Source organism: Lactuca saligna, chromosome 5, assembly GCF_052625555.1.
Source record: "Lactuca saligna cultivar CGN05327 chromosome 5, ASM5262555v1, whole genome shotgun sequence".
Classification (NCBI taxonomy): Eukaryota; Viridiplantae; Streptophyta; class Magnoliopsida; order Asterales; family Asteraceae; genus Lactuca; species Lactuca saligna.
This window is the reverse complement of record NC_136421.1, coordinates 60,899,815-60,923,189: the sequence shown is the minus strand read 5'-3', so window position 1 is coordinate 60,923,189 and position 23,375 is coordinate 60,899,815.

The following is a 23,375-nucleotide window of genomic DNA, read 5'->3' as shown; positions in this document are numbered from 1 at the left end:
TACATTCACTTAACAATTATTGAAATGTCCTCTCATATGAAGATGTTAGGGAATAAGCAATTTTTGTTATCGTTCTTTTTTCTTAGCCTTCTCGTCATATGTGAATGATTAGAGTATCTAAATGAACATATTGTAGTTTAGAACAATAATCTATTACGAACAAGCTTGATGACATAGTTGCAATGCCTAATGATCATCTTTTACAATATCACGATAAATTGAAAATTTTAACATTTATCTCCATTAATATTTTACATGTTAATTTGTTCACGTGTGTGGTATAATCGTTATATTTTATGTTATGAATTCTTTTGTGCACTTGTAAATGGGAACAACATTGGCGATAAGGCTTTTAAAACTACCTTAATAAAGACTATTTTGGGGGATGCAAGCCCACAACCGTCTACTATGGAGTATGATAATCCTCATCATGATGCCAAGTTAAGAGGTGTATGTGTACCACTTCCATCATCACATTGTAAAGGAACAGATGGAGCTTGTTATTGTTGTATTGGTCCAAATATGAATATATGCATAAGAGGACTTAGTTTGTGTAATACTATATGTTCTTAAAACATGAGTAGATCGATTTTTTTATATGTAAGTTACTCATTTTAAAAACAAAATTCAATGGTTTTGTGCTTACGATATGTCAAAAAAAATTGAATTCATATGTTCTAAATTGCACATAACCCTTATTTTGTATCGAATAATATTTGTTTTCTTAAAATATGTAATTGAAGGTTTTGAATAATAGATAAATATTTTATTTTTTTCTAAAAAGACTTACAATGAAATTGAATGATATGATGATTAAAGTGAAAATAAGTTTTGTAACAGTTAATAAGTAAAATTAAAAACTGATTTATAGTCTATAGAAAAATATATAGATGCTAAAGAAGACAATTTGAAAGCTATCATATTATACAAAAAAAGAACAAAATACAAAACAATGAATGATAAATGTATCTCCCAATATTTTAAATTTTGTTTAAAAATACATAAACCAATGCAACAACAAAGTATTAAGCTACTAATATTTCTATTATATTTTCCTAACATGTACATGTGTGTATGTGACTTGAGGACATGTATTTGGCGGATATAATCAAGAAAGTATAAAATTTTGTTTAAAGAAGTGTCAGAAAACATATATCTTAGCTATTAAACGCATAGAATGAAATGAAAAATGCATCTAAAAGCTCGGATAAGGAAAATGTATTTGTAGTAGGTTTCTGATTATGTGCTTTTTATTTAAAATAAAATATAAGAGCTTGTACATTCGAACCTAGTATAATTTTTATTAAAGTTCTCTTTTATAAATATAAAACCTTTACAAATCCAAGAAATCTCATCCCCGAGCACGTCCATAACATTTTTAAATAGATACGTATTAGAGTGACATATTTTAAATAATTACATAGATTGTTATCCTCTAATATGTACTAAAATGACAAAAAAAAAGTCAAAATAAGTACTTATGAAATGGGATCTTAGCGACATTGTTCCTTTCACATGCATTAACTACTTGAAAAGAAAGTTAAACTTTAAAAGCCAAAATAAAATGAATTAAAAAAAACCTCAATTACTATCAAATAAATAGAAAAATATGAATTTAATTAGACTATAAATATGTTTTAATTATGAAGGATACTTAGTTAGACATAATTTTCAAAATGCTTATTTGAGTTGAGTATACATTGCAGTCACTTCTAGTAAAGTTAATATAAATATATTCACTAAACAATTATTGAAATGTCCTCTCATATGAAGATGTTAGGGAATAAGCAATTTTTGTTTTCGTTCTTTTTTCTTAGCCTTCTTGTCATATGTGAGTTGATTTTTCATATCATAAATGATTAGAGTATCTAAATGAACATATTGTAGTTTTGAACTATAATCTATTACGAAAACGTATGATGACATTGTTGCAACACCTGATGATCATCTTTTACAATATCACGATAAATTGAAAATTTTCACATTTATCTCCATCAATATTTTACGTGTTCATTTGTTCACGTGTGTGGTATAATCGTTATCTTTTATGTTAAGAATTATTTTGTGCAATTGTAAATGGGAACAACATCGGCGATAAAGCTTTTAAAACTACCTTAATAAAGACTATTTTGGGAGATTCAAGCCCACAACCGTCTACTATGGAGTATGATAATCCTCATCATGATGCCAAGTTAAGAGGTGTATGTGTACCACTACCATCATCACATTGTAAAGGAACAGATGGAGCTTGTTATTGTTGTATTGGTCCAAATATGAATATATGCATAAGAGGATTTAGTTTGTGTAATAGTATATGTTCTTAAAACATGAGTAGATAGATTTTTTTATATGTAAGTTAGTCATGATCATAATAAAATTCAACGCTTTTGTGCTTAAGATATGTCAAAAAAAAATGTGAATTCATATGTTTTAAATTGCACATAACCGTTATTTTGTATAAAATAATATTTGTTTTCTTAAAATATGTAATTGAAGGTTTTGAATAATAGATAAATATTTTATTTTTTTCTAAAAAGACTTACAAACAAATTGAATGATATGATGATTAAAGTTAAAATAATTTTTTTAACAGTTAATAAGTAAAATTAAAAACTGATATATAGTCTATAGAAAAATTTATGGATGCTAAAGAAGATAATTTGAAAGCTATCATATTATTCAAAAAAAGGACAAAATACAAAACAATGAATGATAAATGTATCTCCCAATATTTTAAATTTTATTTAAAACTACATAAACCAATGCAACAACAAAATATTAAGCTACTAATATTTTTATTATATTTTCCTAACATGTACCTGTGTGTATGTGACTTGAGGACATGTATTTGGCGGATATAATCAAGAAACTATAAAATTTTGTTTATACAAATGTTAGAAAACATATATCTTAGCTATTAAAGTGTCACATCCCGAAAACCTAAGGCGGAAACATTTCCGGGGCGGACTCCACGTTGAGTATCAAATCCAATGTACATTGTAAGCAAAGTAAACAACCATTACATTACATATCAAAGTTTACATTTGTTAAAAAGTCAATTTATACATTTGTAATACATAGTATATATTAACAAAAGTAGAGACGAGTCTTCTATACGCTCCGTCTTCTCCAAAAGGATCGGTAGGTACCTGTCTAATGTTGATGTGAGAGTACAAGCAGTTTGAAAATCAGCATAAAGCTGGTGAGTTCATAAGATGTTTGTTTGCTGAAAATGTACGAGTTTCCTTTGGTTTTCTGAAAAGATTGCTATCGAAGAAAATCCTATATTTTCTTATGTGTAAAGTTTGATTAACTGATTTATTTCACAATTCTGATTATGTACAATTGTTATCCCAGGAAAGTCCTATATTTTCCTAAAGGTAAGTTTAGTTATTGAATTTCGATGTAATGTTTGATTACCTTTCGTACTTGTTATATTAGCTATGTATTCTAATATCCTAATAGTGTTACACTTGAATGTACCTAGACGCGTGCCTTCGTATTCGTATTTCTATTCTTATTTATATTCGTTTTTATATTTTTATATTTATATTCGTATTTATATTTGTAGTCATATTCGTATTCGTATTCACATTCGTATTTGTATTCCTACTCCTAATCCTAATCCTATTTGTATTCGTATTCGTATTCGTATTCGTATTTCTAGTCCTATTCCTAATCCTAATCCTATTCATATTCGTATTCGCATTCGTATTCGTATTCGTATTCGTATTCCTAGTCCTATTCCTAATCCTAATCCTATTTGTATTCGTATTTGCATTCGCATTCGTATTTGCATTATTACTTTAGTATTCCTATTCGTTCTATTCCTAGTTATACTTTCCTATTCATTATGTTCCTAGTTGTACTTTCGTATTCCTTCTATTCCTAGTTGTACTTTCGTATTCATATTTGTAACAACCCGAAATTTCCGCTTCATTTTTGTGACATCCCCAAAATCACGGCCAGAAAAGACTGATTTTGTTTATGCTTTATAAAAATCAGAGTACTTCATTTTATAAAAAGGTTGCGGAATGTGTTCCCAGAAAAACATGGTAAATACGTTATTAAAACATTTTCGAAGAAACGTATTTATTTCATTTTAAAATGTTTGGGATGTCATCGTTAATACTGAAACATAAGCATAAACAGAACTTACAATGATTTACACTAGTGATCTATATCTCTTTTAAATCTCTCAGTGTAATGTCACTTCACTTCGTCACCTGTGATATACATAAACTGAGTGGGTCAGGTTGGGAAACCTGGTGAGTACATAGGGTTTTCAACCCACAATAATATAATTACTATGTTCAATCAAACAATCAACCCAATTACCCATCCCCATTATCTTCTTTACTCTTTAAGGATTTAACCTAAGAGTCATCTATCCTGCATTCGTTTATTCCGAAGTCCCTTACCTCCAGGGTTATAGGACTGACACTAAATCCATAGTTGCCAATGTTCGTTCATAAAGCACTAATTCCATAGCTGCTATGGTCTATTCATCAGGTACTAAATCCATAGCTACCAGTCTTTATCTAATAGGTACTAAGTCCATAGCTACTAATGTTCAACGGGTACTAAGTCCATAGCTACCAATTCCCAACAGGTACTAAATCCATAGCTACCAACATTTAACAGGTACTAAGTCCACAGCTACCGGTGTTTGTCCCATAGGCACTAAGTCTATAGCTGCCAATGTATCATCTTCTATCTCTCATCATTCATCTACCCATCTCATACCCAACATATTCGCATATATAAAATACGTATACAACTTAAATTCTTTAAAACATGTATAAAACGTTCATCCAGCATAGACAACAAGTATTCAGATAATATGCACACATAGCACGTAGTTTATATAAAATACTTCATATCTATGTGTAAGATGAAAGAGACTATGCACTCACCTGAGAAGGTGGTGACTCGGTACTCGGACAACGCTTCGTTTACTTTAAAATAATTTCCTTTGACGAAACCTAATATTATCACCACTAGATTTTAGTCTAATATTACCGTCACTAATTATTAGTCTTATTATTATTATTATTATATCGGCGTTTAAACAATACTTTCCAACTACTATGTACAGACAGGGGCCAGACATAAAACACCGGAGGGCAGGACCATTTTGGCGTACAGCACTTCTGAAATCCAACAACCCTATCCGGCTCTTTAAACCAGATTCCCCGTACCGCGAGTAGTTAAAAGATATTATAACGACACTTATATAAGGTATAATAATAGCTCAAATATTTATTATAAATTTATAATAACAATACTAATTTTAAATATAAACTATATTTAAAATAGGGTAAGCATAACTTACTTTTAAGGGGATTTTAGCTAGGAGTCGGGCTCTGCAGGGGCAGAACTTCGTCGCTGAATCTTTCTAAGAAAGATTCGTGCAGCGCTTCAGCGCTCACCTTACTATACTAAAACTACAAAAAGAGAAGTCGAATCACGAGGGACCGAAATGCTCGGGGGATAAGGAGAGAAAGACTCTTGAATCAAGAGAATGGTGCAAGAAATATGAGAGCCCAAGGCTCTTATTTATACTAATTGAATTTTCAAAAACTACCCTCCATAATTACTTAATGACCTTTTAGTTATATAAACAACTAAACACCCCTCTATAATATTATTTTAAATGGATTTAATGATGTTTGTACTAAACTAATGTCGAAAGAACTCAACATTAGTCTTATAATGACCGCATCGTCGATACCTTTCTAATGATATATACATATGTATATATATATATATATATATATATATATATATATATATATATATATGTGTGTGTGTGTGTGTGTGTACGTATACATGATTTATACTTTATTTTAATATGTAAATATGCTATTATAATTTGTAACTCGTTCATATGAACTCCGTTTTTGATGTTCTTTATATCCACGCGTAGGTGGAGACGTACTCTACAACTTTCGTTTAGACTCCATCGGCTAATTTTGACTTTATTTTTAAAGTTATATTTTTAAAAGGCCGGGACAGGATTGGTCCGTTAAAATCTCATAACTTCTTTATCCGATGTCCATTTTCGTCTGTATTTTTATCGTTACGCTACTAATAACGAGATCTTCGATTCTTGTTTAGGTTGTGTCGGCTAAAAATCAATCGATCTAAAATTTGAATTTTAGGCTGTACACCGCTAATTCGAAACTTCGAAAAATCATAACTTCTTCATACGAAGTCAAATTTGGGCGTTCTTTTTATCGATGTTCTTAGTTTAACATATTCTATGACTTTCGTTTAGAGCGCTAAGGCTAAATCACTCTCTATCATAAATTTACTATTTACGATTCCCGGCGTCGTGCCGGTTCCGACGCGAAACTTCGACGGGTCATAACTTCTTCGTTATAACTCGGATTTCGACGTTATTTATATGTACGGAAACTTTGTGAAATATTCTACAACTTGGTTAAGATTATTTATTCTAAATAATCTTTTTGTCGAAAAGTTGTTTTCGACCCCTATTGCCTTTAAATTGACTAGCCCGGATCTGCGGGCGTTACAATTATCTCCCCCTTAGGATGATTACGTCCCGGAATCATCAACGAAAAAGGGCTCGTATAATGACTCCATACGTCATCTGTTCATCCTAGGTAATAATTATAACTTCTATATTCCTTCAAGTCTATCTCTTAGACTCATTGACTGTAAGCAGTACTCGATCGTGCACCTGCTCTCTACCTCAAGCTAGACTTCAAATTATGACCTATCATCATGTGATGCACGTTTAGACTTAGGTCTCTTAGTGTTAAATTCTAAAGTAGACTATGCCTTCCTTCATGTTCTAATGTGATATAATCACACTTTAACATGTAGCGTTTTTGGCTACCAACTTCTTTAACAACGAACGCGATACTTCTATTGATCGCTTTGATTTCAATTGTTTGGTTTTTGTCGGACGCTACATCGAACTTGGTTCCCTGAACCACGCAACATACTCATCGTAGTCGGACTCAATTCGGTACGACCACTAGGGTCGGAAATTAACAATATTTTTAGTCATTATCGAAACGATGGTAATGACATACTTGAAAAAAAACAGAATCAGTTACTAGCTTCTTGGTAATCCTTGTGACTTTCCCTGATCCAAGTGTGAGTCCTGTGCTTCCGGTAGTATAGGCCTCTACTACCATTCACACCTACTCATACTCGTCCCAAGTATTGTCTCGCAGTTTCCCAAGTCACCATGCAGCAATTCATACAATCATTCAACACATCAGATAACAAAACGAAGGTTTTATATCATTTCTTGAAACGATTACATAGGTGTTCAAGTTCACCCTAGACTATGCCTCTACTAGGCTACATCATACGAAACTATGACTACTGCATAATCCGATCCTCGGGTAAGAAGTCCTCATTCTTGATTCCTCGCATGGTTCTCTGCTTCGTCGAGGATCATGTGAAATGCCCTTGGCCTTGGTGGCGTTTCTGGTCTTGCTGCTTTATTTTTCCTTGGGCAGTCTCTGGACATGTGCCCCTTGCCTCCACATCCATAGCATACTTTGTCATTATGCGTGCAGTCTTTGGAATAGTGACCAGTCCTCCCACACTTGTAACAAGTCACTTCTTCGTTGCACTTTCCACCATGCTTCTTCTTGCATCTATCACAACATCTTGCTTCACCTCCATTTGCTCCTCCAAGCTTTGAGAATTTGCTTTCCTTGTTCGGCCTCGAAGGTCCTTCAAACTTCCGCTTCTCTCCTACCTTATCTTTTTCTAGACCCTTTTCTCTTATCTGGGCCTCTACGTTCTTAGTTGCCCTAACAGCTGCTTTCAAGGTAGTTGTCATTTTGACCATTGGGCCAAAGTTAGTGGGCAGCTCGTTAGCAAACCTATCAATCTTGGAGAGTTCAATAGGGACAAAGTAGGGGAATAACTTCATCCTCTCAGTGAATGTGGTGGCATACTCATCAACACTCATCTTTCCTTTCTTCAGGTTCTGAAACTCGTTGTTTAGGTCTATCAGATCTATCTCCGAGCAGTATTGCATTTTCAACTGTTCCAAAAACTCTTCCCACGACATCCTTAAGGCTTCTCCTCGTGGCATCGTATCTGCCAATAGCTTCCACCAGCTCAAGACTCCAGTTTTCAGCTGTCTTACTGCGAAGACAGTCTTCTGTTTCTCGTTACAGCTGCAGCTCTCAAACACCATCTCCATCTCAGAGATCCAAATCATAATCTCAACCGGCTTCGGGCTTCCTGAGAGACTTGGTGGTTTCGCACCCAAGAAATTCTTGTACATCCGCCCATCCTTGTTGTTTCTCCCTTCTGGGCCATCCCTTTGCTCACCTTGAGTCACTACTTGACTCACTTGGCGGTTGTAATTCCCTTCCTCAGATTGCTCGGGAACTGGCTCTGTCGGTTCAACATGTACGGTAGGTTCGTCCCTATTCAACATTTGTCTCATTTCTTCCCTTTGTTTAGCTAACATAGCCCGAATCATGGCTTGAACTCCAGCCATGGTGACTGGCTCAGGCGCAACTTCTTCAACAACAGGTATTTGCTGAACCACTGGGGGTTGGTTTCGGTTCCCATTCGCATTTACGTTTCCGCTACGGGTTCTTGCCATCTTGATCTCTACACCGAATAAGGTGAATCTAGATCTTAATTTAGGATTGACATCTTAAATCATCCTTATCACCCCGAAACGTTTATATGCTAGTTGTAATATAATAGTTAAACGCTTAGAATCCTAAACACATAAGGATTTCAGATCCGGTCGGCAACAGACCATAGATCCGAACAGATCATATCATGCGCAAAGCATTTTGCACATAAAAGCAATTTAGGCATTATTCCTAAAATAAGCTAGTGCTCACACCTCACAATCATCGCTTAGCATTCTAAGTTTAAGTCTAGAAATAAATCCATATTCCTAGTTCGCTTAAACTAATGCTCTGATACGAACTGTGACATCCCCAAAATCACGGCCAGAAAAGACTGATTTTGTTTATGCTTTATAAAAATCAGAGTACTTCATTTTATAAAAGGTTGCGGAATGTGTTCCCAGAAAAACATGGTAAATACGTTATTAAAACATTTTCGAAGAAACGTATTTATTTCATTTTAAAATGTTTGGGATGTCATCGTTAATACTGAAACATAAGCATAAACAGAACTTACAATGATTTACACTAGTGATCTATATCTCTTTTAAATCTCTCAGTGTAATGTCACTTCACTTCGTCACCTATGATATACATAAACTGAGTGGGTCAGGTTGGGAAACCTGGTGAGTACATAGGGTTTTCAACCCACAATAATATAATTACTATGTTCAATCAAACAATCAACCCAATTACCCATCCCCATTATCTTCTTTACTCTTTAAGGATTTAACCTAAGAGTCATCTATCCTGCATTCGTTTATTCCGAAGTCCCTTACCTCCAGGGTTATAGGACTGACACTAAATCCATAGTTGCCAATGTTCGTTCATAAAGCACTAATTCCATAGCTGCTATGGTCTATTCATCAGGTACTAAATCCATAGCTACCAGTCTTTATCTAATAGGTACTAAGTCCATAGCTACTAATGTTCAACGGGTACTAAGTCCATAGCTACCAATTCCCAACAGGTACTAAATCCATAGCTACCAACATTTAACAGGTACTAAGTCCACAGCTACCGGTGTTTGTCCCATAGGCACTAAGTCTATAGCTGCCAATGTATCATCTTCTATCTCTCATCATTCATCTACCCATCTCATACCCAACATATTCGCATATATAAAATACGTATACAACTTAAATTCTTTAAAACATGTATAAAACGTTCATCCAGCATAGACAACAAGTATTCAGATAATATGCACACATAGCACGTAGTTTATATAAAATACTTCATATCTATGTGTAAGATGAAAGAGACTATGCACTCACCTGAGAAGGTGGTGACTCGGTACTCGGACAACGCTTCGTTTACTTTAAAATAATTTCCTTTGACGAAACCTAATATTATCACCACTAGATTTTAGTCTAATATTACCGTCACTAATTATTAGTCTTATTATTATTATTATTATATAGGCGTTTAAACAATACTTTCCAACTACTATGTACAGACAGGGGCCAGACATAAAACACCGGAGGGCAGGACCATTTTGGCGTACAGCACTTCTGAAATCCAACAACCCTATCCGGCCCTTTAAACCAGATTCCCCGTACCGCGAGTAGTTAAAAGATATTATAACGACACTTATATAAGTCATAATAATAGCTCAAATATTTATTATAAATTTATAATAACAATACTAATTTTAAATATAAACTATATTTAAAATAGGGTAAGCATAACTTACTTTTAAGGGGATTTTAGCTAGGAGTCGGGCTCTGCAGGGGCAGAACTTCGTCGCTGAATCTTTCTAAGAAAGATTCGTGCAGCGCTTCAGCGCTCACCTTAATATACTAAAACTACAGAAAGAGAAGTCGAATCACGAGGGACCGAAATGCTCGGGGGATAAGGAGAGAAAGACTCTTGAATCAAGAGAATGGTGCAAGAAATATGAGAGCCCAAGGCTCTTATTTATACCAATTGAATTTTCAAAAACTACCCTCCATAATTACTTAATGACCTTTTAGTTATATAAACAACTAAACACCCCTCTATAATATTATTTTAAATGGATTTAATGATGTTTGTACTAAACTAATGTCGAAAGAACTCAACATTAGTCTTATAATGACCGCATCGTCGATACCTTTCTAATAATATATACATATGTATATATATATATATATATATATATATATATATGTGTGTGTGTGTGTACGTATACATGATTTATACTTTATTTTAATACGTAAATATGCTATTATAATTTGTAACTCGTTCATATGAACTCCGTTTTTGACGTTCTTTATATGCACGCGTAGGTGGAGACGTACTCTACAACTTTCGTTTAGACTCCATCGGGTAATTTTGACTTTATTTTTAAAGTTATATTTTTAAAAGGCCGGGACAGGATTGGTCCGTTAAAATCTCATAACTTCTTTATCCGATGTCCATTTTCGTCTGTATTTTTATCGTTACGCTACTAATAACGAGATCTTCGATTCTTGTTTAGGTTGTGTCGGCTAAAAATCAATCGATCTAAAATTCGAATTTTAGGCTGTACACCGCTAATTCGAAACTTCGAAAAATCATAACTTCTTCATACGAAGTCAGATTTGGGCGTTCTTTTTATCGATGTTCTTAGTTTAACATATTCTATGACTTTCATTTAGAGCGCTAAGGCTAAATCACTCTCTATCATAAATTTACTATTTACGCTTCCCGGCGTCGTGCCGGTTCCGACGCGAAACTTCGACGGGTCATAACTTCTTCGTTATAACTCGGATTTCGACGTTATTTATATGTACGGAAACCTTGTGAAATATTCTACAACTTGGTTAAGATTATTTATTCTAAATAATCTTTTTGTCGAAAAGTTGTTTTCGACCCCTATTGCCTTTAAATTGACTAGCCCGGATCTGCGGGCGTTACAATTATCTCCCCCTTAGGATGATTACGTCCCGGAATCATCAACGAAAAAGGGCTCGTATAATGACTCCATACGTCATCTGTTCATCCTAGGTAATAATTATAACTTCTATATTCCTTCAAGTCTATCTCTTAGACTCATTGACTGTAAGCAGTACTCGATCGTGCACCTGCTCTCTACCTCAAGCTAGACTTCAAATTATGACCTATCATCATGTGATGCACGTTTAGACTTAGGTCTCTTAGAGTTAAATTCTAAAGTAGACTATGCCTTCCTTCATGTTCTAATGTGATATAATCACACATTAACATGTAGGGTTTCTGGCTACCAACTTCTTTAACAACGAACGCGATACTTCTATTGATCGCTTTGATTTCAATTGTTTGGTTTTTGTCGGACGCTACATCGAACTTGGTTCCCTGAACCACGCAACATACTCATCGTAGTCGGACTCAATTCGGTACGACCACTAGGGTCGGAAATTAACAATATTTTTAGTCATTATCAAAACGATGGTAATGACATACTTGAAAAAAAACAGAATCAGTTACTAGCTTCTTGGTAATCCTTGTGACTTTCCCTGATCCAAGTGTGAGTCCTGTGCTTCCGGTAGTATAGGCCTCTACTACCATTCACACCTACTCATACTCGTCCCAAGTATTGTCTCGCAGTTTCCCAAGTCACCATGCAGCAATTCATACAATCATTCAACACATCAGATAACAAAACGAAGGTTTTATATCATTTCTTGAAACGATTACATAGGTGTTCAAGTTCACCCTAGACTATGCCTCTACTAGGCTACATCATACGAAACTATGACTACTGCATAATCCGATCCTCGGGTAAGAAGTCCTCATTCTTGATTCCTCGCATGGTTCTCTGCTTCGTCGAGGATCATGTGAAATGCCCTTGGCCTTGGTGGCGTTTCTGGTCTTGCTGCTTTATTTTTCCTTGGGCAGTCTCTGGACATGTGCCCCTTGCCTCCACATCCGTAGCATACTTTGTCATTATGCGTGCAGTCTTTGGAATAGTGACCAGTCCTCCCATACTTGTAACAAGTCACTTCTTCGTTGCACTTTCCACCATGCTTCTTCTTGCATCTATCACACCATCTTACTTCACCTCCATTTGCTCCTCCAAGCTTTGAGAATTTGCTTTCCTTGTTCGGCCTCAAAGGTCCTTCAAACTTCCGCTTCTCTCCTACCTTATCTTTTTCTAGACCCTTTTCTCTTATCTGTGCCTCTACGTTCTTAGCTGCCCTAACAGCTGCTTTCAAGGTAGTTGTCATTTTGACCATTGGGCCAAAGTCAGTGGGCAGCCCGTTAGCAAACCTATCAATCTTGGAGAGTTCAATAGGCACCAAGTAGGGGAATAACTTCATCCTCTCAGTGAATGCGGTGGCATACTCATCAACACTCATCTTTCCTTTCTTCAGGTTCTGAAACTCGTTGTTTAGGTCTATCAGATCTATCTCCAAGCATTATTGCATTTTCAACTGTTCCAAAAACTCTTCCCACGACATCCTTAAGGCTTCTCCTCGTGGCATCGTATCTGCCAATAGCTTCCACCAGCTCAAGACTCCAGTTTTCAGCTGTCTTACTGCGAAGACAGTCTTCTGTTTCTCGTTACAGCTGCAGCTCTCAAACACCATCTCCATCTCAGAGATCCAAATCATAATCTCAGCCGGCTTCGGGCTTCCTGAGAGACTTGGTGGTTTCGCACCCAAGAAATTCTTGTACATCCGCCCATCCTTGTTGTTTCTCCCTTCTGGGCCATCCCTTTGCTCACCTTGAGTCACTACTTGACTCACTTGGCGGTTGTAGTTCCCTTCCTCAGATTGCTCGGGAACTGGCTCCGTCGGTTCAACATGTACGGTAGGTTCGTCCCTGTTCAACATTTGTCTCATTTCTTCCCTTTGTTCAGCTAACATAGCCCGAATCATGGCTTGAACTCCAGCCATGGTGACTGGCTCAGGCGCAACTTCTTCAACAACAGGTATTTGCTGAACCACTGGGGGTTGGTTTCGGTTCCCATTCGCATTTACGTTTCCGCTACGGGTTCTTGCCATCTTGATCTCTACACCGAATAAGGTGAATCTAGATCTTAATTTAGGATTGACGTCTTAAATCATCCTTATCACCCCGAAACGTTTATATGCTAGTTGTAATATAATAGTTAAACGCTTAGAATCCTAAACACATAAGGATTCCAGATCCGGTCGGCAACAGACCATAGATCCGAACAGATCATATCATGCGCAAAGCATTTAGCACATAAAAGCAATTTAGGCATTATTCCTAAAATAAGCTAGTGCTCACACCTCACAATCATCGCTTAGCATTCTAAGTTTAAGTCTAGAAATAAATCCATATTCCTAGTTCGCTTAAACTAATGCTCTGATACGAACTGTGACATCCCCAAAATCACGGCCAGAAAAGACTGATTTTGTTTATTCTTTATAAAAATCAGAGTACTTCATTTTATAAAAAGCTTGCGGAATGTGTTCCCAGAAAAACATGGTAAATACGTTATTAAAACATTTTCGAAGAAACGTATTTATTTCATTTTAAAATGTTTGGGATGTCATCGTTAATACTGAAACATAAGCATAAACAGAACTTACAATGATTTACACTAGTGATCTATATCTCTTTTAAATCTCTCAGTGTAATGTCACTTCACTTCGTCACCTATGATATACATAAACTGAGTGGGTCAGGTTGGGAAACCTGGTGAGTACATAGGGTTTTCAACCCACAATAATATAATTACTATGTTCAATCAAACAATCAACCCAATTACCCATCCCCATTATCTTCTTTACTCTTTAAGGATTTAACCTAAGAGTCATCTATCCTACATTCGTTTATTCCGAAGTCCCTTACCTCCACGGTTATAGGACTGACACTAAATCCATAGCTGCCAATGTTCGTTCATAAAGCACTAATTCCATAGCTGCTATGGTCTATTCATCAGGTACTAAATCCATAGCTACCAGTCTTTATCTAATAGGTACTAAGTCCATAGCTACCAATGTTCAACGGGTACTAAGTCCATAGCTACCAATTCCCAACAGGTACTAAATCCATAGCTACCAACGTTTAATAGGTACTAAGTCCATAGCTACCGGTGTTTGTCCCATAGGCACTAAGTCTATGGCTGCCAATGTATCATCTTCTATCTCTCATCATTCATCTACCCATCTCATACCCAACATATTCGCATATATAAAATACGTATACAACTTAAATTCTTTAAAACATGTATAAAACGTTCATCCAGCATAGACAACAAGTATTCAGATAATATGCACACATAGCACGTAGTTTATATAAAATACTTCATATCTATGTGTAAGATGAAAGAGACTATGCACTCACCTGAGAAGGTGGTGACTCGGTACTCGGACAGCGCTTCGTTTACTTTAAAATAATTTCCTTTGACGAAACCTAATATTATCACCACTAGATTTTAGTCTAATATTACCGTCACTAATTATTAATCTTATTATTATTATTATTATTATTATATAGGCGTTTAAACAATACTTTCCAACTACTATGTACAGACAGGGGCCAGACATAAAACACCGGAGGGCAGGACCATTTTGGCGTATAGCACTTCTGAAATCCAACAACCCTATCCGGCCCTTTAAACCAGATTCCCCATACCGCGAGTAGTTAAAAGATATTATAACGACACTTATATAAGTCATAATAATAGCTCAAATATTTATTATAAATTTATAATAACAATACTAATTTTAAATATAAACTATATTTAAAATAGGGTAAGCATAACTTACTTTTAAGGGGATTTTAGCTAGGAGTCGGGCTCTGCAGGGGCAGAACTTCGTCACTGAATCTTTCTAAGAAAGATTCGTGCAGTGCTTCAGCGCTCACCTTACTATACTAAAACTACAGAAAGAGAAGTCGAATCACGAGGGACCGAAATGCTCGGGGGATAAGGAGAGAAAGACTCTTGAATCAAGAGAATGGTGCAATAAATATGAGAGCCCAAGGCTCTTATTTATACTAATTGAATTTTCAAAAACTACCCTCCATAATTACTTAATGACCTTTTAGTTATATAAACAACTAAACACCCCTCTATAATATTATTTTAAATGGATTTAATGATGTTTGTACTAAACTAATGTCGAAAGAACTCAACATTAGTCTTATAATGACCGCATCGTCGATACCTTTCTAATGATATATACATATGTATATATATATATATATATATATATATATATATATATATATATATATATATATATATATATGTGTGTGTGTGTGTGTACGTATACATGATTTATACTTTATTTTAATACGTAAATATGCTATTATAATTTTTAACTCGTTCATATGAACTCCGTTTTTGACGTTCTTTATACCCACGCGTAGGTGGAGACGTACTCTACAACTTTCGTTTAGACTCCATCGGCTAATTTTGACTTTATTTTTAAAGTTATATTTTTAACAGGCCGGGACAGGATTGGTCCGTTAAAATCTCATAACTTCTTTATCCGATGTCCATTTTCGTCTGTATTTTTATCGTTACGCTACTAATAACGAGATCTTCGATTCTTGTTTAGGTTGTGTCAGCTAAAAATCAATCGATCTAAAATTCGAATTTCAGGCTGTACACCGCTAATTCGAAACTTCGAAAAATCATAACTTCTTCATACGAAGTCAGATTTGGGCGTTCTTTTTATCGATGTTCTTAGTTTAACATATTCTATGGCTTTCGTTTAGAGCGCTAAGGCTAAATCACTCTCTATCATAAATTTACTATTTACGCTTCCCGGGGCCGTGCCGGTTCCGACGCGAAACTTCGACGGGTCATAACTTCTTCGTTATAACTCGGATTTCGACGTTATTTATATGTACGGAAACCTTGTGAAATATTCTACAACTTGGTTAAGATTATTTATTCTAAATAATCTTTTTGTCGAAAAGTTGTTTTCGACCCCTATTGCCTTTAAATTGACTAGCTCGGATCTGCGGGCGTTACAATTTTAATGTAACTTTTTCATAAATCAACTCGCGCAACCGATCGTCGTTCCGATTTCCGATTTCCGATTTCTCAGTTTAATTAATTCATTAATTAGTACACATTTAAAATGACTTAATGGGTGTCTTAATACATTTAGAAATCATTTTAACATTCAACTCTAGTGATCGGAATAATTCTAGAATTTACCGTATCGGGTTACGGTAACTCAATAGGGTACGACCAAAAACCCCGTTTAACGCCGGTATCGGGTAAAATTCCACCGTGTCCAAAACTTGAACACTATATAAACGTGTTTAGGACTTCATTTGAAGCCTTTGGTCAAATTATCACTAAACATTACCCACCTCTCTCCTAATCCAAGTTTAAGAGATCAAAACTCAAAATTAAGGCTTCTAATCTCTAAGTTACCTTCCTAGCCTTAATCTATAACATATTTGGCATCCAAATTCGAGTTCAAATCATGAAATAGGCCAACATTCATGAGTTTACGGCCATGGAACATTCATGGGCCGTAAACTCATATTTCAAGGATTTTTAAGCCCTAAAACCCTTCCTATGCATAGTTGGACACTAGATATGACTTAAGGGCTTAAAGGGGAGAACTTATAACATGTAGAACATGGATTTAGAGGGACAAGAGTGAGTTTACGGCCAAGGAACATTCTTGGGCCGTAAACTCATATACAAGGGGTATTTAAGCCAATTAACCCTTCCAAAACCTAGTTGGGACTTAGACATGAACCATGGACTTGCTAATCTAGACTTGGAACACTTTAAACTTGATTTTTGAGTAATAAAGAAGAGTTTACGGCCAAGACATACTCTTGGGCCGTAAACTCCTCTAAAAGGGTGATTTAAGGCCTTTAAACATGTCCAAATGCTTCCAAACTCAATCTATGGCTTTGTGGTAAAATCTAGATGCATCTAAAAATGGTTTAAAGGATTGAAACACAACAAAAGTATGATTTATGAGAGTTTACAGCCTAGGAACATACCCTTGGCCGTAAACTCATAAAACAATGTTATAGATGCATCAAACACACCCAAATGGTTTGTATAAAATTCTAGAATCACATGTGATTGTTTTAAGCACCAAAAACTATCTTTTTCAAAGGTAAAAGAGAGTTTACGGCCTTAGAACATTCCTCTAGGCCGTAAACTCCAACAAAGGTCTTAATTGATGTTCTAAAATCATATCAATGCCTAGAAAATTAGTTTGAATCACATGTGATTACCCTAAGTAGCTTAAATCAATTTTTCAAAGCCATTGTGAGTTTACGGCCGTAAACTCAAAGAGTGTGGTCGTAAACTCATGTTTTAAATGTTTTAAATCCATTTTAAGTGTTCCAAGGTGTTTAGATAATCATTCCTAGCAATCCCTAAGTCCATTTGAGCCCTTAAAACACCAAAACCTCACCCACATGAGTTTACGGCCGTAAAATCACGTATGTGGGTGTTCCATTGTTGTAAACTCCTTAAAATGTTTACTTATGGGGAGTAAACTCAAGTCCCAAGTCCCTTGTGTCATTACAAATCCAAAGATGTCACCCGGGTCACTCCAAACGCTCGTTTTGAGGCGTTTAACCTCATTGGAGTGTAATGTTCCATATGATTAGTGAATGTATCTCTAATTGTATATATATGGACATTATATCATTTTACATAGGGTCATCGCGAGTAATCAAACCCCGAACCGACGTCTAGCATTCAAAACCGACACGTTTCCGAGTCCGGTGAGTTCATACCCCTACCCTTTTTCACTGTTTTCAGGGGGGAACACAAGCAAAGTACAAGGAAATTCTTGTACTCATAACATGTTTTCAAATGTGTGTTTCATATTCTTATGCTTTTATAACTGATAACTACAACTGATAACAGACCGAACATACAAATCACGTAACATATATTTGTGAAATAAGTCTTTAAACTAGTATGTTTTACATGTATTTCACAAATGGTTTTCCACATTTTATCAGTTAAAAGCATGACATTAAAACATTTGAATATAATACCCGTATACTATTTTGTCCTCGGTAACACTCCACGCACATACGCGAGTGGAGGACTTTCATATTATTACTAGTAAATTTGTTATTCCGGTACGATTGGAGACACGTCCTCGGAGAACACTCCACCTGGATTCCGCGAGTGGAGGACTACACCCATAACCAGAATCTCTGGTATTTAGAGAGCGTGACTTGAGTGTATAGATCTATACGGGGCTGACTACCCCACACCTGGCTGCTAGCTACAGCCGAACCGAAATGGTTCAAGGGTGATGAAAGTCATAAGTATGTGGACGACTTATTGCCACATGTGGACTACTTATTGCCACAGGTTTCAGTCTATTGTATGGTTATGGAACTCGCAATTAGGATAACAGAGATTTACTTACAGTAATAATGGATTACTTTATACATCGTTTACATCGTTTACATCTTTTACTTACTGTAACTAACATTCAGGAAGGTACGGGACCTTCCTAGGGAAAACATGGAATCTAATCATGATTACATCTTTTACATCTTTCACATTGTTTACATAAGATACATACATGCAGGAAAGCATGGGACTTTCCTGGGTAACACTTACATAACTAGAAAGAGTCATAGAATGGATAACATTACATCTTTTACAATCTGTAACATACAATAAGGAAAGTATGGGACTTTCCTGGTAACACATGATAAGTAAACAGAACAGTTTAACCAGTCAGATAACCAACTATACATTTTTACATGAGTAAACATATTTTCAGTGTACAAACTTACTATACTTTACATTTGTGAAACAATAATCAACTTTTAAGAAAATACGAGATTTTCTTGGTGTACTTAACATTTCAGAAACAGAAAGGAAACCGATACATTTACGTAAAAACAAAACCGCTTATGAACTCACCAGCTTTATGCTGATTTTCAAACCGCTTGTGTTCTCAGGTCAGCGTTAGAACATGTACCCGAAGATCCTTTTGCATGAAGACGGTGTACATGAAGACCCGTTACATTTTGTCTATATATACTATGTATCACAACTGTACAAACTTTACTTTTGAAACAACTGTAAAACTGTTATTATGTAATGTAATGCTTGTTTTACTTTACTTACTATGTACATTGGATTTGATACTCAACACGGTAGTCAACCCCGGAAATGTATTCCGCCTTCGGTTTTCGGGGTGTGACAATATTCGTATTCAAATTAGTTTTAATTGATAATTTGTATGAATTATTCATATAATATAAAATATAATTTAGATTGTACCATTTTATCAAGAAATCTATGATTAATCTGAAAACTGACTTCGTAATTCGAACTATTTTATAAACACAGTTTTAGATATTTAAAACATACAAAATATAAACATTTAAACTGAAAACAATAAGTTTGAGTACAAGATTTCCTTGTACTTTTGCTTGTATTGCCCCCACCCCTGAAAACAGTGAAAACATTTGAAAAAGGGTAGGGGTATGAACTCATCGGTTGGGGAACGCGTCGGTTTGGATGCTGTACGTCAGTTCTGGGTTTGCAAACGGAAAAGATTCCTATGGGTTATCAAATGATACACATTTGTATCTAATTAGGACTTAAATTATTTATTTGTTAGGGACATACGCTTCTAATCGCGAAAACACTTCATTACAAGCGTTTGGAGGGACCCGGGTGGCATTTAAGGACTTGTATGACTAGGGAATGGAGTTTAGTCTTCAAGAGTAAACTCCTCAAGGATTTTAATGCCCTAAACGTTTCATCCACATGAGTTCACGGCCATGAACTCATGGAGGGTGCTTTTGGGCGCAAAATGGCTTCAAAACACAAGGATAATTTTGCTAGGATTTTATCTAGGGCATTAGGATGATTTTAGGCTCACTTGAAGACCATTTATTGGAGTTTACGGTTGTAAAATTGGAGCTTACGGCTGTAAACTCCCCCCTCACTTCAATTCCTTTATGTTTTGGTCTTTAAACAATCACATGTGATTCCAATGATTTTTCTAAGCCTTGGTATGAGTTTAGGGCACCAAATGACTCATCTTTAGGAGTTTATGTTGGATAAGGTGTCTATGTCCATAACTTATTTGGTATATACTTGGCCCGACCGGCATGGTCCATTTGGCTTGCATCTCATCCAAACTATTATGGATAATTTTATGAGAGTTATACACATATGTTTATTAATATATTATAAGTTATAATATATTAATATGAAGTTACATTATTTAATTACTTTTATTCATAAATTAATTATGAATTAATTTAGACATTAAAAGGAAGACTAATTAGATTATGGGCTATTTGTTTTATATATGTGGGCTAATACTCATTTGTTAATGGGCTAGGCTTATGTGGAAGTCCATGGATGATCTATGGAGCTTTTAACCCATGGATCCTTGGAAAGGAAAAGACATGGGTTATTAGGGTTTCACCCTAACCATGCACACTATATAAACATACTTATGGAGCATGAAATGGAGCCTAAGAGGAAACTAGTGAACTAGTGTGTGTGTGCATGTGTGTGGCCGAAAATACAAGAGTGTGTATACTCTCTCAAAGTTTTCCAAGAGTTTGTGGTGTTTTGTGATTCCATTTGAGGCATTCACACTATTGGTGCTTGGCCCTCAAACTCCTTAGAACCAAACTCATCAAAAGGTATGTAATCTCTTCTAACTCTTTTATGTTGAAATGTTCCCCATGCCATGTTAGATAGGTTATAAAACTTGGAAAATTTATTATTTTGCATGTATTTAGACAAACATAGATCCAAGGTTTATTAGGGTTGCATGCACACTTAGGAAGTGTTAGATTGCTCAAAACCCAACAGTGGTATCAAAGCCTAGGCTTGCTTGTTTGATACTTGATGCAAAATAGTGAAAAAAGTCGAAATCATTGCTATCTGCATGGTGGACTCGCCGAGTCCATGGGGGGGGGGGGGGGGGGGGGACTCGACGAGTCCAAGGCAAACTTCAACCTACTCGTCGAGTAAGTTCATGCACTCGACGAGTAGGATCGAAAGAGTGCAGTTTTTTGACTTTTGCTGCTGGAAATGGACTAGAAACATTACCCTAAACTGTTTTGGTGTTATAAAACTTATTTTAGATGGTGTAATGGTTGTTCTAATCCATTTACAATATCATATATCAAAATTCCATTATTTTTTTGTGTTCATATAATTCTTGAATTTTTGATGATCATGTTCATGTTCTTATGAATTTAGAAACTGATAGGAATTATTTGTTGAATTGTTTAGGATTAATTCTTGATCATTTATGTGTTTTAATGGAGTCCATAATTTGTCCTCAAGTTATGGATTTCCAAAGGTCACCTTATTTAACACACACTTAAAACACATAAGTTACATGAAAATGAAGAGTCTTCATTTTTATGAACCTTTAATTCATAAGTTATGAAATGAAGAGTTTTGCAAAGTTACAAAACTTGCCCTCAAGTTTTGGAATTTGTAAAGTTTCACACACTTTAATAAACTTTAATTCCAACCCTTAGAGTTTTAATAGTTAAAATTCAACCCTTATACTATTTATAACATTAATGGTTAATTATTATATATATATATATATATATATATATATATATATATATATATATATATATATATATATATATATGTATAAGAATAAGTCGTTTTACCATTAGTAGGCCTCATTCACGAAGCCGGTCTATAAGGTGGGTATAAGGTTGTTTCCTATAAAATGGCGACTTAATGGGTGTCCATTCTCACCCACCGCTTGCTTGACTGGTGGAGGGTTGTTAGCCGAACGGGTAGGACAATGACTTTAAATCCTCATTAAAAGTATAATGATTATTATAAAGTAACTAAACTCTTTTAATTCCTAATCTTAGTTATTTTATTAAAAATGTGAACATGGTGCTAGTCCATTGAATTCACACTTTGTACCTTACCAAGTCGTTGGTGGAGCGTGTGTGGTTAACCGGCACACTAACTAGGACTAGTAAGGATCACGAAGGGTGACTTAATGTTTGTCATAGATCAATGGAGCGTGTGTGGTTAACCGGCACATTGATTAGGTGATAATATTTAGGGTACCAAGTGAATTAGCATGGTTATTCACACCTTGTTTTGTGATCCTCAGCATCCCAGTCACAAAACTTAAAGGGCACAATCGAGATTGAAACATGCCATTGAAAAGTTCAATGAATCTCAAAAGAATCTAGGAATTTCAAATCCAATTAAACCTAATAAATCATTTCGTTTTCATGGTGGAAATTGGTGAATCGTCATTCACCTACCTTTCAAATATATTATTACTTAGATTACGGCATCCCTCTTCTAAGTATAATATATTGTGATTGGGTCCTAGCCTGAATATTACATTTGGGTGTCTTATTAAGGATCCTATATATCTAATCTAAACTTACTCTCTTCTTTCAGATGTCTTCCAACACTAATGCTTCGGGCTCTAACCCAACTGGTTCTTTCTCTCTCATGAATCTTTGTGGGAGGGTCATCTTTGATGGTTCCAACTTCATGGATTGGATTAGGAACATCAGGATGGTTACTCGTTACGAGGACAAAGAATATGTCCTCGATAAGGAGTTAAAAGAACTTGATGAGTCTATTGCTACTCCTGAGGAGATCGCTGAATTCAGGACTCATGAGAGAGATGCTACTAAGGTGGCATGTATCATAATGGCCACGATGACAGCCGAGCTCCAAAAGTCGTATGAAGATTTCTACCCTTTTGAGATGCACCAAGACCTGATGGAAAGGTACCATCAGAGTGCTCGTCAGGAGCGGTATGAAATAATCTCCTCCATAATAACTACCCGCATGAAGGACGGTGAATCCATCAC